This window comes from Pteropus vampyrus, unplaced genomic scaffold (genome assembly GCF_000151845.1).
Source record: "Pteropus vampyrus isolate Shadow unplaced genomic scaffold, Pvam_2.0 Scaffold29, whole genome shotgun sequence".
NCBI lineage: Eukaryota > Metazoa > Chordata > Mammalia > Chiroptera > Pteropodidae > Pteropus > Pteropus vampyrus.
This window is the reverse complement of record NW_011888810.1, coordinates 2,894,712-2,899,597: the sequence shown is the minus strand read 5'-3', so window position 1 is coordinate 2,899,597 and position 4,886 is coordinate 2,894,712.

Below are 4,886 nucleotides of genomic sequence, written 5' to 3'. Positions count from 1 at the left end.
GTGGAGTGAAGAGGAGGAGGCCTGGAAGAGGAAGTCACTCTGATGTGTCCAGGTAAGTGCCACAACGTGCCTGCATGGGGACACAGGTAAGTGCTGCAAGGTGCCTGCATGGGGACAGCAGTCTCCATTTTGTGAGAAGAGCTACTACCATAGCAAAGGCCTCATCTTAAACAGCCTGGACGCCTCAAACCCAAAGTTAAAAATAGAAGCCCGGAAGGATTTAGTGAAAATAAAACGAAAGGTGAGAGCCCCAAAGGCAAGACTGAATTTGCTGGAGAGGCAAAGTGTATTCTTATGGACCCCAAGGTCAAGGGCAGAAAGCTTTATTGGAAGCGAGGGCTTAGGAAAGGGGCAGCTTGACCTGGCCCCAGGGTGGACAGGAAGATATGAGAACCAGATGACAATAATGATTATAACGAGGATCAAGTTTCACTTAGTGTTCACAGATGCTTCGAGAAACTCTTAGTCTTGCAAAACAACAAACCTGCCTGACTCAGGAAAGGCAAAGGGAACGTTTTGCACAAAATACCATTCCAGATCTATCATCAAGAGATACACTCAAATCATTCCTTATACTCACAGCCCTGCAGCAGGCACGGCGAGGACAGTCTGAAAACTCTGGCTCCATACAAACACTTCTGTATAAGCATTACGGCAGGCCTGCTGTAGGCACAGCATCAGTGCTATTCAACTCAATTATAGCGCCACTCCATTCCAGGCACCCAGGCATAAAGCCACACAAGAATTTGTTGTTGAAAAATTCATGATTTAGTTGATGAAGACCGTGAACTAAATCTGCGATTCTTGAACTTGGTTGTTCATGTGAAATAGTAGGAGACCAATTCCAGGGACTCACCCTCAAACCCCAAGACCTAGTGAATCTGAATCTCTGGGGGAGAAGCCTATGAATCATTTGAAAGTTCTCTAGGTGGTGCTATTGATTGGCTGGGTTTAGGGGAAAATGCAGTATTTTTTTGCAGAGATAACATCTCCTAGTTAACATTTTTCTAGCAGAATACTTGGTTTTTAATACTCTAACTTCATAGAATGCAATTATTTCTCAATATAGCATTATTCCACCAATGTTTATCAGGAAAAGCATACATTTACATCCTCAGCATTCAGTGCAGTGTTTTTTTTTTTTTTAAATAATGTGCAAGTAAAGAATTGAGTGACCTTCCAAAGAAAAACAGTAGCATGTCAGAATGACATGTAGATACTCTAAAGAGCTAGCTGAGGGTCAGCAAAAGGGGCTCGTGTCTCAGACACGCTGGCACTAAGAGAAGCTAAGCCTCACCCATGTTATTTGCTTGGTGTTCAGAAGCAAAGTTTGAAACATTTTACATTCTGACATGATAGCTTGTTACATATATAGGTGTTTTACTGAGTCTTAGTTATTATTTAAGAAACTCAGGAGTTTAGGGTTGGTGTGTAACACCGTACATATTTTCTATTTAAAATAATAACTGGGGGCACAGGCCCACAATTAACAGTGTCTGAGGTTTGGATTACTGATGATTATAATTCAAATCCAGTGTAGGGCTCACAATCACTAGGAACCCTACTTGATACAGGGAGGAATAAACTCTGGCTGTGCGCACCTGGGAAGCCACCACAGAGCGCATGATAATGGCACTAGGCCTCAGCAGACAGGGAGGAGTTTTTAAGGCTGCGAAGGAAAAGAGAGGAAGAAGATGGAATTTCAGGAGAAGGGAAAATGCCATGAGAAGGTAAAAAATTTTCAAAGACCTTGGTGTTAACTACAGCAGGGATCCTGAATCCCTGGGCTGTGGACCAGTACCGGTCGGTGACCTATTAGGAATTGGGCTACACAGCAGGAGGTGAGCAGCTGGTGAGCTGAGCGAAGCTTCATCACCAGCGCTAGCATCACCACCTCAGCTCCACCTCATACCATCAGGCATTAGATTCCCATAGGAGCACCAGTCTCTGGTGCCAAAAAGATTGGGGAGCGCTGATCTAGGGAACAGGACTCTGTATCTGGAGCTTAGAGTGTCCATGAGGGGCCAGTGAAGGAGGGATTAGAAAAGGAGGGAGAGACTGTGAGTCCATTCGTTCAGGCTCACAGGCATCCAGCACATGTTTAATGAGCACCTACTATGTGCCAGGCATTGTGTAAGGCACTAAAGATACAGAGGGAAAGAAAACAGACAAGCAAAAAAGCCTAAAATACTTTATGACCATTGGAGGAGAAAGACATTAAACAAACAAACACATGGGTATTTAATTTCTGTGATGAGTTGTGGTGCTACAAATATGTGCTTTGGAGGGATATAATGGGCAGAGGAACCTAAACTGGTTTGGGAGGGTCACAGCTGATTTCTCTGAGGATTTAATTTTTAAGCTAGAATGTGGCAAATGGGTTCTAGCTTACTGTTTAATGAAATACAGAACCATTCAAACCTTTTAAATGAGTTATGGTTTGAGTGAGAATGGAGAATATCTCCTATTTATCCATTTGGACAGATTTGAACATCCAGAAGGTAAAAATAATTGATTACCAGGGAACACAAGAGATGTGTTTAAGAAAGAGAAGTGAGTGAGAGGCATGGAAAGCAGACTGTTGACGCAGCCAGACAAATACTAGGACCGTTTCTACATCAGCTGTGGCTCAGCCAGTCCACATGGACCACTGCTCTCTGGCTGTGGCGAGCAAAGGCCTCCAGCAGCATGTGGTCTGGATTCAAGGACAGGCAATGTGAAACACAATGTACTTGTGGTGATTTTATCTCTGGAAATAATTAATATTACACCCTGGAGGCAGCTCAGAGTAGCGTCATTCTGCCCATCCTCCTAGAAAGTACAGGTGGTTTCAATTTGACCTTGGAGAATAAGAACAAATCAAGTAGGTGGTGTTCGCACACTTTGGTCCCCCCAAAAGTCTATCCAAGCACTTCAGAGTCTGCAAAGTCCATAAAGACTTTGGCTTGTTCATCCAACCATGTATTGCACAGTTACTTTCTGAATATCTACAATGCGTAAGGGGCTGTGCTGGGAGAGGATAGAAGGAAAGACACAAGTGGAAGCACGTACTGCACGTGCAAAGTCCCTGGGGCTGCCGGGAGCATGAAAAGTAGGAGGGACCTAAAGAAGATCGTCGTGGCTCAAGGGCAGAGAGCCAAGGAGAGGGAGCCTTGAAATGAGTGGGAGCGAAATGGGACAGGACCTGGGAGGCCATCCCACGAACGATGAGATGGTACTAAAGGGTTTTCGGCAGCAAGAAGTTCAACGAGACTTGTTCCCAAAAGATCATTTTAGCTGCGCCCTGAACAGATCAGAAGGTAGACTGAGCGGTTGTGGTAAAGCCGATGAGTTGGGACAAATTCACCCATCGCATCAAGGGCTGATTGAGTTTAGACTCGGGCAGAGCTACTACTCAAAGCCTAGTTTTCAGCCAGCAGCATCATGTAACAACTGGGATCTTTAGAAATGCAAATTCCCAGGCCCGACCTACGCCTACTGAATCAGAATTGTTGGGGCCCAGGAATTTGTGTTTTAATCGGAACTCCAAGTGATTCTCACACATTCTTAAGTTTGAGGACCGCTGGATCAGGGTAGAGTGACAGGGAGAGAGGAGGATGCATGGAGATATATTTTGAAAAAGTATATGAATTCATGAATCAATAAGAAATGGTAAATAAATTTTGATAAATCTATATATAGATTATTATGGAACTATTAAGAAGAATTGCATGATGCATACACACGAGGAAAGATACTTTCAATGAACTATTATTACGTAAAAAAAAACAAATGTTGGGTCGAGTACTATATCCCATTAAAATATATAGGCACGCATGCCTATAATTTACATACCTGTATGTATGTAAGAATGAAAAAGCTATACATTGAATATTAACATCAGTTTCCTAGCAAGTAGAGACTGGAGAAGGGTAGAGAGTGATTATTCACATTTTAATATCTACTTTTTTTTACTTGTTAGAAAAAGCATTTTTATGGATGGTTTTATAACTTAGAACTAAAAGAAGGAGTATAATGACACAGTATGTAAAAATGCTACCTGATAATTCCAGTGCAACTAGTACAGCATCAATGTACAAACTGGCACAGAGCACACTGATCTCAAGCAGATTTGTGTTCTAAGTTTGGTTCTGCCCGATTCCTAGGTGCTTCCTCTCCTGTGAGATGAGCCAGCTGCACTGAACCTATATCTACAAATCTGTCCTTTATCATCACCTAGGACTCATTTTTTTAAGTTACTTTTTATCTTTATGGTTACTGGGTTTGGAGAGAGAGTCACCAAACTAAAGTCATTTATTCGCTCAGGGCCTCTGTTCTCATTAAATGTAGAATTTCTATTAAGCCTTTTAGAATACCAAAATCACCCTGAGGCCCTGTTTTGGGGTGCACAGAACAGGAGGATGTCTAGGACCCTTTCCAGGCAACCATGTGCTCCCTCGTGACACTGTGATTCTTCTTAGAACTTTCCACAAGGAACATGGCCACTGGCAAAGGGGAAATGGACCATTGCTGGGCTCCATGCTCTGTGCTCACAAGGCTATGACCAATATGACAAAGGCCCACAGAGGCGCTTAGCTGTCCTCGAAGCATCAGTGTCAGGGGGCTGGGGTGGGGAGCCTTTGAGTGCAAGCAGCATTCTCGGCTCACAAGAGCCAACTATGCTGATTCAAAAAAAAAAAAACATTTTCAAAAACGCCTGTGGGTAAATTTGAGCTGCCCACAGCTCCCCAGGGGCATCTCGAACTTGCTGTCGAGCCATTTCTGTGGATTTCAGTCAAATTCTAATTTTAGTGTTCATTAAACACGGGTAATTCCCCAGCCGGTCCCCGCCTCACCTCGTACACAGAGTGTGTCGGCAATATAGGTCATCAAGGCTTCGAAAACAC